Source organism: Mustela erminea, chromosome 12 (assembly GCF_009829155.1).
Source record: "Mustela erminea isolate mMusErm1 chromosome 12, mMusErm1.Pri, whole genome shotgun sequence".
Classification (NCBI taxonomy): domain Eukaryota; kingdom Metazoa; phylum Chordata; class Mammalia; order Carnivora; family Mustelidae; genus Mustela; species Mustela erminea.
The window spans coordinates 45,861,812-45,876,422 of record NC_045625.1 but is presented as its reverse complement, the minus strand read 5'-3'; the positions used below and the strand labels follow the sequence as shown (position 1 = coordinate 45,876,422).

At 40.9% G+C, this 14,611-nt stretch overlaps 1 long non-coding RNA gene across 1 annotated transcript in view; it reads right to left on the bottom strand.

Annotated features, from left to right (window-relative positions):
* Positions 1–3,604: 3,604 nt before the first annotated feature.
* Positions 3,605–14,611, bottom strand: part of LOC116571082 — a 62,916-nt gene continuing 51,909 nt past the window's right edge. Inside the window, exon 5 of the long non-coding RNA XR_004277701.1 lies at positions 3,605–3,991. This is a non-coding gene — a long non-coding RNA (uncharacterized LOC116571082). The remainder of the gene's footprint in view (positions 3,992–14,611) is intronic.

Genomic DNA, 14,611 nt, shown 5'->3' with positions numbered 1-14,611 from the left:
GATGAGTGATAACACCGTCTAGCTATTGTCAAGTCAGAAACACAGGAGTCATCTTTGAGATCTCTTTCTCCCTTGTGTGTCCAAATCACACCCACTACTAAATCTTGAGGACTTTGTCCCCTAAATCTCCCAAAAAATTCCCACTCTGAAATTTCTTCACAATGTACCTCAGGTCACATGGCTCTCAGTGCTGGACACAATACTTGGCATCTGGTACATTCACAATGAACACTCGTTGTTTTATTGAGTGCATAATGAAACAGGAGATGCAAGAGGGCAGAGCCAAAAGAAAAGGAACGTTTTTAAATGCATCCAGGCAGTACCAAATTGCAATGCACTGCATTTCTGTGCAAATGTCTTAGCTTGGCAGTAGGAAAAAAAACAAATAAGTGGTTGGTACTATCTCTAAGAGCAAAGAAGACTAAAGTAAAACATCAAAACTTCAAATTTAGAGGTAGAAATAATAAAAGAGATGCAGAGAGGTTTTTGGAGCAAGCCGAGGCCAGTGTGCCAAATCTGGTTTTGATTTTACTAGAACACGGCACACTCATTCTTTGACTATTGGCCCTGCCTGCCCTACGCTCTGGGGCAGAGAAGAAGAGTTGCAATGGAAACCGGAGGGCGCACCAGCCTTGAAGGCTTGCAGAAAGAGCTTACCTACCCCACTTTAGAAAAATAAAATACGGCACCTGGGTGGCTCAGTCGTTAAGCATCTGCCTTAGGCTCAGGTCATGATCCTAGGGTCCTTGAATCGAGCCGTGCGTCAGGCTCTCTCCTTCGTCGAAGCCTGCTTTCCCTCTCCCACTCCACCTGCTTGTGTTCCCTCTTTCCCTGTGTCTCTCTCTGTCAAGTAAATAAATAAAATCTTTAAAAAAAAAAAAGAAAAAGCCTATGTTAGTTTTAAAAGGTACATATTTATGTAAATAAGGTGAATTGCGATAGACTATAATGTACTACATGTTTTTAAAACTTGTGAAGAGATGAGAAGACAGCACTGAAGTAGAGGCTGGCAGTGGGCTGAGTAACAGCCCCCAGAGAATAAGGCCCTCATCCCAGGGACCTGTAAATGCTACCTCGTCTGGAAAAAGGGTGTCTGAAGACGTGATTAAATTGAGGGTTTTGTGACATAAGCAGATGATCGTAAAAGATCTGGGTGGGCCCTAAATGCAGTCACAAGTATCTATAAGAGGTAGGTAGGGGGAGATTACACACACACACACACACACACACACACACACACACACACGAAGGTGATGTGAAGACAGAGGCAGAGTTTGGAGTTTGGACTGTGTCACAAACCGGTGAACAGCACGGGTTGCCAGCAGCCACGAGAAGCGGAAGAGGCCAAGTTACAGATTCTCCCCCACAGCCTCCAGACTGCCCCCCAGTCCTATGACACCTGGGGTGCAGAATACTGACTTCTGAACCTTTGAGAGGATAAATTATCATTGTTTTATGCAACCGAAGCTGATGTAATTTTTTACAGAAACCACAAGAAAAATCAGGTCCATCTGTGCACAAAGCAGACAGGAGTGTGAAGTGATTTTATCACAATATGTAACATACCTGGAAATTTGTATTTGGTCCCATTCAATTTTGCCAAATGAGAAGTGTTGCATAAAAGAAATAGCACTTAGGGGCACCTGGGTGGCTCAGTCAGTTAAGCATTTGCCTTCAGCTCCTATCATAATCAGGGAGTCCTACATCAGGCTCATTGCTCAGCCGGAATCTGCTTCTCCCTCTGCCTGCTGCTCCCCTTACTTGTGCATGCACTCCCTCCCTCTCTCTCTTTCTCTCATAAATAAAATCCTTAAAAAAAAAAAAAAAAAAAAGAAGATAGCACTTAGAAGTGAGTCCCATGTCCCAACATGCAGTATCTAGTAATTAAAGTCTCCATGTCTCTTTCCATCTCAGCAGCACACCTTCAGACTGCCAACATTTCCTGTCTTAATTTTAAAATAACCTGACTGTGCCCCACAAAGGAGACTTACAGATCTTCAACGTTGTAGATAACCTATTCTAAGAAAGAAAGAACATGAATGGAGAAAGGACTTTTATCATCTCAACTCTGCTACTAAACGATTTTATGAACTTAGTTAAGACTCTTAATTTCCGAGTCATCACTTAACCCCTCACCAAACACGCACACGCACACACACACACAAGAAAAGAAGAGATTACTTAGGTGACAGATGTAATAAGATTATAAAAACTTTGTGACAATGAATAATATGATAATGCCTGGCACCAGAATTCTTTTTTTGTGAGGAAACTACCTTTGCTTAAGAAAAATACCTACTTCCAAAGAAGTAGGGCCTCAAAGGTATTCAAGAGAATTAATGTGCTTGAGATGAGACAATTAGAAAGGTTTGCGTTTTTTGTGATTTTGTTGTTGTTGTTTTACCTGGTGAGTGAAAAGAAAGAAAGAAGACAGAAGAAGGGAAAGGAGTGTGGGGGGTGGAGATGTAAACAGGTTGAAGGGAAAGGTCCAGAGAGCAACGAACATCTAGCCTCAAATTGGCCTTGTCCAGGTCCCCTTCCCAAAACACAGGGCACCCCTAGGCTCACCCTTCTAACCCTTCTCCCAAGACACCACACAGACACTATCAGGAGTGCTTCCAGGTTCACCTATGGAGCAGCTATTGTGACTTGAGGGTCCAAACTTAAAAGATAAGATGTATTTGTTGGGTGCCTGGGTGGCTCAGTGGGTTAAGCCGCTGCCTTCGGCTCAGGTCATGATCTCAGGGTCCTGGGATCGAGTCCCGCATCGGGTTCTCTGCTCCGCGGGGAGCCTGCTTCCTCCTCTCTCTCTCTCTCTGCCTGCCTCTCTGCCTACTTGTGATCTCTCTGTGTCAAATGAATAAATAAAATCTTTAAAAAAAAAAAAAGATGTATTTGTTGATAAAATGCAGAACAGTTGGGCTCTAAGACCCTCCTTTCCTGCTAGTGATGCCTAAAGTTTCTCAAAAAGGAAAGAGCACACGTTTTATATTAATTCAAGTAGTAAAGGCTGAAAATGCCAATGAATTTCAAGCCACAGTCCTTCAATAAGTGCTGTTGTTTGGTATGAAAGGAAGTGCAAGGGGCCGTGAAGTGCTAAGAAGAGAGGCAGGGTCTCTGCACAGGGTCTCTGATACGCAGTATCAGAGACTCTGGTCATGGAAGTGACTGGTGATTCCACAATGTGTCGAAATTTGTCCCTCCCTACACCAGACAGAAAGGAGCCAGGCAGAAAGCAGCCACCAGACAAATAAAACAAATAGGTAAATATTTAGAATGTTGGGTAGTGATAGGTGTGAAGGAGTTAAGGAGGTTGATTTCTATATATTTTTTAAAGATTTTATTTATTTGAGAGAAAGTGAGCATGAGCAGGGAGAGAGGGATAAGCAGGCTTCCTGCCTGACAAGGAGCCTGATGTGACACTTGATCCCAGGACCCAGGGATCATGACCTCAGCTCAAGGCAGATGCTTAACCAACTGAGCCACCCAGGTGCCCCTGATTTCTATTCTTTTAAAGAACCGTAAGAGATACGGTTCATAAAAGGGCTTAGAAAAGTACAAGGCAATGGCTGAAAACTCTATATCATTTAAAGAGTTGCATTTTTCTGATGTTTTTGATTTTACTCAAAGCAAGTTTTGCTGTGTCATATGCCTCTCACAAACTACCTGTGTAAGTGACTCGCGCTGCAAACCCATAGACAGCGTTGTCCTTCCTCTGGGCAGATGGTGCATGCTCACCAGCGAGGGGCAGCAAATGGGACCTCACGTGCACTCAATGACCCCCGCCCTCTCCAGTAATCTCCTGAGGGTGGCAGAGTATAGAGGAAGCGTGGCAGAATGGCCCCACAGGCTGACTTCCACCAATGTTTCAGCCACTCCTGTGGCATTTCACGCTCTTAGTAAGCAGTGCAGTTCCAAAAAGCTTTACCCCTGCGAAAGCATCATTTAGTTGCAGAATCCGTGCCAATTGATTTCATCTTCTTTAGGCTCCCTGGAAAGAAATGATAAATGCTATCAGCAGAAAATCAGTTGTGGGAGCACTGGGCTTATCATGTATACCTTCCAACCCACTCAAACCTCTTCCCAAGCTATTTGCTGGCTCAAGTCCATCCCGTTACTTCCAGAATTCACCAAGATTCCTGTTCAATGACTTTCTTTGGCCAATCGAAGTGAACAGAAGTGACACGTATCATTTCCCAGGGAATGCATCTAAGAGCTGTATTTACTTGTTCTCTTCCCTGCTGTTGCAAACCCCAAATGTCATGGGGAGATGGAGGCATCCTAATGCTGAAGTCTCTATCAGCTTGAGCTTCTAAATAACTACACTGATACTATTTATCTTTAGACATGGAGTATAAGCAAAAAATGTTTTCAGAAACTAGATTTTAGGGCTGCTTGTTACCATAGCACGATGTATTTTATCTGGAGTAAAGCCACAATAAATCCCATTTTCTGCACCTAGTAGTTTCCCTCCCCTGCCCCACCCCGGCCTGGAAAAATAGTACGAGGGCATCTGCTGTGTCTAATGGGAAATTAAGACATTTTTAAACGATGAAGGGATTTACGCTGATATGAAAGAGCTGAAGTGCACAGTAACTACCCCAGGACCCCGATTACTAAAGAAGATCACTTCGAAGTGCTACACATAATGCCTCCACATAAACTTGAATTTATTTCAAGTTTCTCCAAAAAGTGGGACACTAACCTAACAGTTCAATTAAAAAAAAAAATAGTCATAACACTAGAGGCCCTCTGAGTAGGGGAGAAGAAAAGGAGAGCAGAACAGTATTACTGCTGCATCCTGTGTGACTTCGGCAGTTCCTAAAGTGACTGTGGAAGCAACAGCAGAGACCGGGGCACACAGAAGGTCTGATACCCACAGCAAGACGAAGAGCAGTGGTGCTCACGTGCACAGAAGTGACATCTTTATGAAATGAGCTGCAGGAAGGTGTCAGCTGTTAACACCTTCTACGGCCAGAGTAGAGATTAACCCCAGAGCCCACAGAAAAATTTTATTTTCCCCAGGAAGACCTGATGGAACTGTGCCAGGTCTGCACATGGGATACTGCATGGGAGGAAGGAGAAAGGGGCCTCATGTCCCTGACACTCCAGCAGGGAGGCTCAGGCCCAAGATGGGATTTTATCGTCCTGCGATTGCTACCCACATTCTTGACAGTCCTCCCCTAGACTGGTCTGAGAAATTACGAATTCATGCAAAAATGGATAAATGTTTATAGAACCATCCAGAAGGATCTGGAATCTGTTGCAGTAACCAGGCACAAACGTTGAAATAAAACAACGTATTCACTGGATCTTGATGAAACAATGGATACACTGGGTCTCTAAACCTTAACCTTTTATGAGAACTATTTGGAAGCCAAACCCATTTTACCCCAAATGGGAGAGATTGACAGCCGTAAAATAGCATAAAGATTGAAGCCACGAGATGCTACACCAAAAACACATACTTTTAAGGACATCTTTATTTATATTTTCACAGTATTTTCTCTGAAGTTTATATAATAGCACATGGAGATTTTCATCCAAATACCAACCACACACTACCGACAGCTTTAGACTTCTCAACCCCCTCAGCCTGTAAGTTGCTCCAGGGTGGAAATGGGTGCAATGTCTAGAACAGTCATTCCAGGAATTGTCTCTGAGCTATGGCTCCCATCACAGCTCACAGGCAGCAGCCTGAATCTGCTTCACTTTCATCAGAAAAGATAGATGGAATGGAGCCCACTTAGTTCATGGCTGCCAGCCCTCTTCGTCTCCCTCCCACAGACACACATTCAGGAAACCTGGCAGCTTCCTTCTCCCTTCCTGTCATTCTCACTAGGCTAAGGAGCAGGCAGATGCAGGAGGGAGGGGGAAAGCAGAGGCGGCTAGAGCACTTGCCACATTCAGACTTGCCACTACAGGGCCCCCCAGTGCCTGGCGTTCCTCGGGATCCCTTGGCGGGTTCAAGACTGAGAAATAGGGCTAAGTACCCAAGCAAAATGTCCCAGCGGAAAGGAAGGCCCCCAAAACCCAGGGCTTTATTTGAAGCAAGAAATAAATGAGAGGACTTTGCCCTGATTAAATTCTATTACCTTTGAAAAAAGAGAATTGGGAGGTAGGCAACATTTTCTACCAGCCACAGAAAATCTGCCAGAAGGAGTTCTGAGATGATCAAGGAAGAGTTAGACAAAGAGGGATAAAAGCAAAGGAAACAATAAGTTTAACACTGATGGGCTTTCCCAGTGTCCCCGGTGGGAGGAATCCCATGGTGGGGACATGACACATGCCCAGGCAGGCAGTTTTAATTGGCAAGACAACAGACAAACTTGGGATCATGGTCTACTTCCCTTGCTAATAAATGTCCCAAGTGCTCCCAGCACAAACTGTCAGAACAAATCTAGCTTTCCTCTGACTTTTGCAAATAGGTGGTAACACTCAACTCAACCAAACAAACTGTAAGGCTGCTGTATCAACGTAACCTCTCCTTGCCCAACGATAAAAAATGTCAGGAAAAATCTAGAGCAGGATCCTCAGCCACTAATGCACACTCTAAACGGAGTGAGGGACACAGCCCTTTGGTGAAGTGACAGAAGGCAAGCTAGATGAGCAGTTCAACGTTCTCACCTAGAGCTACAGAGCTGCCTTCTTTAATTTATTCACTCACATGTTTCTTACATGGGTGTGCTATGCTTGATATAATGGCTAACAAGACAAATATGCTTCATACATGCAGTGTACAGAATGGCAGGGGAAAGAGACAATATAATAGTAATACATCATAATTATAAAATAATGTGACACATACTAGGAAACACACTATCACCCAGTGCAGCCTAAACCCATGAAGATATAGCAGCCTGATTCAAAACAGACAAAAAGTGGAAACGACTCAAGTATCCATCAACTGATGAATCAAGGAAAAAAAGTGTGGTATATCCATACACGGGAATATTATTTAGTCATGAAAAGGAATGGAATGTGGACATAGTCTACCACATGGATGAACTTTGAAAACATTATGCTAAATAAAAGTCAAACACAAAAAGCCACTAAATCTAGATAAATGCCCATAATAGGCAAATTCCATAGAGACAGAAAGCAAATCAAGGACAGCCAGGGGCTGGAGGATGGGGGGTGGCTGGGTTGTAGAATGAACGGTTCATGGGTCCAAGCTTTCTTTTTGGGGACAACAAAAATGTTCTCAAATTAGGTAACAGTATTAACTGCACAACCTTACAAAGATAATAAAAACCACCGAATTAGACACTTTAACAGGGTAAATTTTATGGTATGTGAACTATATATCAATTTTTTAAATAGTTAAAGGAGAAAAATCCTTTAGTGGAGAAAGATGAGCCTGACCTGCGTAGAATTAGTGTTACTTGTGACAGTGCAAAGACATAGGAGGAACAGCATTGGTTTCAACATAAAACATGCTATCACTTAGCCTTACATGCCCACTGTTTCCTAACATGAAAATCTGGATTCCTTCAATGACATGAAGTTTAGAAATAACACATAAATCATCTATTGTAGATTCTCAAGAAAACAACTGCTGAAGAATATTACAGAATTTACACTAGAGAGGTTCCCAGCGAGGATGAGATTTCCCTAATCCTCGAGGCCAGCAAAGCACCTCCCTGGTGTCCAGGGGCATAATGACCATCAAGGCAAAATGAAAAGAACTGTGGTAGCAGAAGAAAGTGCATGGAACTTGTCAGTCAAGGTACTGCTTCTTCCCTATCACATGGCAGTACGGAAAGGTCATTTCCCCCCCCTAATTTATGACTATCTATCTCTGGGACTCCTAACTTGAATACCACTGTGATTTAAGGTCTTCCATCTTTCCTTCGGCATTTTGGAGAATCTATGCTTTGGCCAATTCATTAAAAAGCAGAACTACAAGAACTTAATACAAGACACTGATGAGTTTCAATAAAGCCCTCAGATATATTTCAAATGATTCATCAATAGATTTTGCTTAAAAGTATAAAACATGTAATTAGGAAAAGGATGTTTTACACTTTACCAGTTAGAGTTTCCTAAATTTTGTATTACAGGTGAAAAACCAAGGTCAGGTAATAATTTCATCTGGAAAGCAGACATATTCATCACAGAGCAGAGTGCAATTCTAGACATACAGTGGGAGCACAGTAAATGTTTGTGGCAATGGGAAAGCATTACCTAACAGACTAGCACCTGATCAAAAGACTGAAATACATGTATATGAACAATTCTTCTCCTCTAAGGAAGAGATGGCTCAAGCCCCCTACAATCTGACCTTTGCCTCTCTCTAACACCATCTCCTCCATCCCTCCATCATACACTAGTCTGCAATCACACTAAACATGCCCTACCACACCTGAGTGTATAGTCACAATAATATCTGGAGTTCTCTAAATATATCATGCCCTTTCCTGCTTCTATGCTTCTGATGCTATTATTCCCTTGCTAGCATCTCGCCTTTCTCCGTGTCTCTACCTCATCAAATATGACATGTTACCTAAAACTTGGCACCAGTATAATCTACTTCAGTAAGTCTCCCTGATTGCTCCCTAGTCTTGCCCCTCAGTGTGGGTAAGGGGCCCCTCATATATCCTTATCTGAAAATCTGTCACATCATGTTAAAGACAATTGTCTGCTCACTTGTCTGCCATCCTAAATGGTGAATTTCTAGATGGTGGAGCCACGGCTTTCATTCTCCTAATACAGTATTAGTCATTGGATAAAATGTTAACTGAATGCATGAATAAGTGAATGGGTGAATAAATGAATTCATACTTTAGTCATAATTGTATTCAGCATGCAACAATTTTATTACCAACTTCAGAAATTTCCTTAAGATTTTAAAACTTAAAGTCAAATAATTACATTGATGAGAAACACCATTAACTTCATTTAAATAAAACTCAGCACATTATCACATGTAATTTATAACAAAGCTAATCCAACTCATACTTAATGAGATGAATAATTATTACAGTGTTGTAAGTTCATTGGGCATAAAAGTCAGACAGTTAACATAAACAAATGTAAGTAATACTACTTTTATTTAAGCCAAGCAAATCATTCTTCAGACCCACTGAGGGAAAAGAGAAAAGGCTGAGCAAAGAAGGAAGGTACTCTGCCTGACTCCTTCATCAAGAGCTGAAGTTTTTCAGAGGCGAGTACATCTAATATCCTGCACTCTCAGGAGCAGGAGAGTGTGACAGGAGCAGTGTCACAAAATGTCATCCTTATCCATTTGCTGGTTCACTCATTAACCCCATCACTTGCCCCAAAAAATAATGGGAAGAAGTTGGTCATTATTTCAACGGTCTCTCACCAATCAATCTCTGCAATGGACTTCCTTTTGGAAGCCCAAATCCTGAACACCTGGGTGGCATTCAATGGTTGAAGAAAGGACAGGCAAGTCCATTGCAGCATCAAGAATTGGAAAGGTACCTGGATACGTTCACTTTCCCAGAGGTAGATTAAACTCTTGGTTAGAGAATTCTAGAGCAACTAAGCCTTGAAATCCTGCACTAAAAGAAAACCTTATCTAACTGCCCAAGTAAGACACCTAGGAATCATGATACAAACCAACACATCATTTTGCTCTGTCCTGGTTCTCCCCTCTTTCCCTTCCAGATAAAGATTGCAATCGTATGGTGGCTTCAGTTCTATGCATCCCCAAAGTCAGTTTTTGCCATGGAGAATCTGTAGAACAGCATCCATGTTGATATGATCAATTTTACACTCCAAGTACCAGCTCCCTTGGGAGGAGTAAAAAGTCATACTGGATGACAGCACCCATGGATCAAATAAGAGAAGAGGGTGGAAGTCAGAACAAAAGAATGGCTCATAGAGCTCCTAGAAGGCACCAGAGAGCTTTAAAGGTTGGGAGAGAAGCAGATTAGGGAGAGAGAAAATAAAAAGAAAACTGGACATTCTCTTTCTGCATTTAAATTTAATAAATAGAAGGTGCCAACCCACAATTTTGTAGATAGATGGTCCCTACAGAATTCTATGTGTACATACCTACTACTTGGGGAAAAAAAAGTACTTCAAAAGCATACTGGTCATCAAAATGAACAAAACCAACACTTTATTCTCTGTTTAGTAATACTTATACTACATATATTTCAAAGCAGATACAGAGAACTCATTTTTTTCATACTTCAAGTTGATTTTAATTTCAAGGTTCCTTGTTGAAATACAAGTTTAATAATTATGGTGTGAGGTGAATAAAATTTTTTTCAGTACCTTCATTGTAATTTTTTGCATTCTTTGTATTAGCATGAGACAATCGTTCTATTTCGTTAATTTAAATTATTTTTAAATTGGCTTTATGCAAACTTGGTATTTGGGATATAATTTGGACTCCCACACATCTTAATTCATTTGGGATCCAATTAAATTATTTTGATATTCCAAAATGCTTAGCTCCCACTCACTCACTTTTCCCACTCCAACAGAGTTAATCATTATATCTACTATGTAGGAGAGAAAGTCACATCAATTAAATAAGGTGCTGATAAGTGTAGTCAGATGAATCTGTTCTGTTCCCAACTGATATTCCACGTTGCATGACTTTGGACTCATGACATCAACCTATCTGTGTGTGTGTCCTTAGCTGATAAGATGACTCATAAATAAAACTACTCCCTTGAGTCAAAAGGAAGACACGTGATACAGACCTTATTAGACTAGAAACTCCTTGAAGATCACACTAATTCTTCAACACTGTGAACACCAGTGCATCCTCCCCTGTTCATTTCACCTAGTCCAATACTCTAGGGGGCAGAAGAGAGTTGATTAATTTTTTGGCTTAATTGGTTTGCTTTCTAAGACAAGTTAAGTGTAAAGCGCTATAAAGAGAACGACTGATACAAGTCAGTCTAACCCAGTACACTTCTGAAGGAAACTGTGCCCAACCAGGCACATATAACCCTGACTATGAGAGCAGAAATGACAAGAAGTTCACTGAACAACAGAGTTCACTGACACCTTGCTTACGAGGGGCTCCTGGAAGATAATATGCTAGATTCTACCTTCTCCTGTTGGAGCTTCCCTATTCACACATGTATATTAAAGGTTCCAAGAAATCTTACATTAAAAAAAGTCATACTAACTTTCTCTTATGCGTTTTCCAAATTTAATGGACCAAAAAAACTTTCTACAAGGAATAATAAATGACATCTTAAGAAACAAACTTTGGGAAACCTTATTATAAAACATATAGTTAAAGACTGACTATTCTGGGGGCACCTGGGTGGCTCATCAGTTAGGCGTTCCACTTTTCATTTTGGCTCAGGTCATGGTATCAGGCTCTAAGCTCAGCGGGGAGTCTGCTTCAGGATTCTCTTTCTCTCTCTCTGCTCCTCCCCCTGCTCATCCTCTGTCTCCCTCTAAAATAAATAAATAAATCTTAAAAAAAAAAAAAAAAAAAAACTGACTATACTACTGAAACTTTGGTTCTCTTCTGCTAGCTTGGGAGGAATAATGTACATTTTACATGTTATTTCTCTCCCCAAAAAAGCATTTTACTCTGCAAAAGTATTAAAACCTCTTTAAACTGCAATGAGGGGGGGAGCACCTGGATGGTTCAGTGGGTTAAGAGTCTGCCTTCGGCTCAGGTCATGATCGCAGGGTCCCGGGATCGAGCCCTGTATCAGGCTCTCTGCTCAGCGGGGAGCCTGCCTGTAGCTTTCCTTCTGCTCTCTCTCTCTCTGTCAAATAAATAAAATCTTAAAAAGACACTAAAAAAATAAGTTAAAATAAATTGCAATAGGGGGAGGGGACTAAAAATCACTAAAACCCCACTTCGTAGGAAAAAAGAATCACACTAAATAATAGTCTGTGAACACAGCCACATATGTTGTGTTTGTAAATTTTTAATCTGACAAAGGACAGTGACTATCCATCAAAAATCTATAGCAAATATAGTATAAGGGTAAACCACTGAAGCATTTGTTTTAAAATCAGGGATAAGAAATCCCCTGCTGTTACAGATACAGTTAGAAACTGTACTGTAAGGAAAGAAAAAGATATAAAAGAAAATTTAGTAGACAAGAGACAAAACTCATTGCTGAGAAATGATGACTGTCTTTATAAATATCAGTTAAACTGCTGATATATTTTAAAAATTAGATAACTAAGAGAAGAGACAGTATCAAAATCAGTATCCAAAAACCAAAGTAGGTACACACTGATTAAATAACAAAATATAGTAGGAAAGAAACCCATTCATATAAAAATAAAAATCATAAAATATTTGGGAATAAAAAATTAGAAATATTTACATCATAATGAAAAAGGTAAGATGTTATTAAATGATATAAAAAAAACCTTGAGGAGTGCCTGGGTGGCTCATTCGGTTAAGCCTCTGCCTTCGTTCGGCCTGGGTCATGATCCCAGAGTTCTGGGATCAAGCCCTGCATTGGGCTCCCTGCTGAGCAGGAAGCCTTCTTCTACCTCTCCCACTCCCCCTGCTTGTATTCCCTCTCTGTCTCCCTCTCTCTGTCAAATAAATAAATAAAATCTTTTAAATAAGTAAAAAATAAAAATAAAATAAAACTTGAATATTGAAATAGGTCACATTCCTGGGTAGGAAGACTCAACAGTGTCTAGCTGTCAAATTTGTACAAATTAATCTTTAAATTCATGCAAATTAAATCATATCTCAATAAGATTTTTCAGGGATAATTTCACATGTCTATTCTAAAATTCATATGGAAAATAAAATTTGAAAAATTAGTCAAAAAATTTAAAAAGAGAGGGGAGGAGCAAGATGGTGGAGGAGTAGGACACATAATTTCATCTGGTCCCAGGAATTCAACTAGATAGTTATCAAACCATTCTAAACACCTACAAACGCCACAGGAGATAGAAGAAGAGCAGCAGTTCTAGGAACAGAAAGTGACCACTTTCTAGAAAGTGGGACATGTGGAGAAGTGAATCTGAGGCAAAAAATGGGACAATAGACCTGGGGGGAGGGGCCAGCTCCTGGCAAGCAGTGGAGCAGCAGAGCACAAAATCAGAACTTTTAGAAGTTGGCTCCACTGAGGGACATCGTTCCACAGGCTAAGCAGGGATGTAGCGCTTGTGTGGACAGGTCTCAGGACTCTGGGGTCACAGAAAGACCGGTGCTGCCTGAGTGTGGCAGAGCGTCCAGGAATCAGAGCAGAGAAGCCGGCTGCAAAGACGGAGCTGAGGAGTCGGCTCTGGTTACCTTAAACTGTGATCCGTGGCACAGCTGGACTGCCACTCTTCAAGCATGGACCCAATGGCATATTCAGAGAGAAACCCTCCTCCCTCCTCCAGGAGGAGCGGCGCTGAAGTGCGCTGAAGGAATCTGCTGGGTTTGGAAACATCAAACAGTGCTGTGCACCAGAGACAAAAACACTTGGTCACAGGCCGGGCGAGTTCAGAGTGCGGCTGAAGACCAGGGAGGTGGGAGGGACTGACTGCTTATCTCTGAGGGCCCATTGAAGAGGGGGCCCCTGAATCTCCGCTCCTATGGGCTGGAGATAGGGAAGCTGCCATCTTCATTTCCCTCCTCCAAAGCTATAGGGAAAGCCTTCACGGAACAAAAGCTTCTGAAAGCAAAACCAAGCAGATTGCTCCGCAGGCCCCTGGCAAGGGCGGTGCAATTCTGCCTCAGGCAAAAACACTTGACAAACACTACAACAGGTCTCTCCCCCATAAGATCAAAAAGAACATCCAGCCAAGACCAAGTTTACCAGTCAATGAGAACTGTAAAAGGTAAGAGCCACAGGAATAGAGCACATAGAGTTCATGGCTTTTTTCTCATGATTCTTTAGTCTTTCAAAGTTGAATTTTTAAATTTTATTTTTTTTATTCTATTTTTAAAATTTTTTCCTCTTTCTTATTTTAATGTTTTTAAACTATTTTATCTTATTAATAGCTTTAAAAAATCTTTTTAAATTTTCACTTAAAATATATATATATATATACTTTTATATATATGTATTTTCCCCCCTTCTTTCTTCTCCCCCCAGTTTTGAGTCTCTTTAGATTTGGGTAGTATATGTTTTTCTGGGGTTGTTACTACTCTTTTAGTATTTTGTTCTCTCATTCATCTATTGTTATATGGATAAAATGACAAGAAGGAAAAACTCACCACAAAAAAAGAACAAGAGGCAGTACTGATGGCTAGGGATCTAATCAATACAAACATTATTATAGATGTCAGAACTAGAGTTCAGAATAATGATTATGAAGGCATTAGCTGGGCTCGAAAAAAAAGCATGGAGGATACAAAGAATCGATTTCTAGAGCAATTAAAATCCCTTTCTGGAGAAATAAAAGAAATAAAATTTAACCAAGTTGAAATAAAAAAAGTTATTAAGGAGGTGCAATTAAAAAAAAAGGTTCTTACTGCTAAGATAAATGAGGCAGAAGAGAGAATTAGTGATATAGAAGACTAAATGATGGAGAATATAGAAGTCGGGCAAAAGAGACAATAACTACTGGACTATGAGGGAAGAATTGGAGACACAAGTGATACCATAAGACAAAACAATATTAGAATAATTGGGATCCCAGATGAAGAAAGAGACAGACAGGCAGAAGGTATACTGGAGTAAATGATAGCAGAGAATTT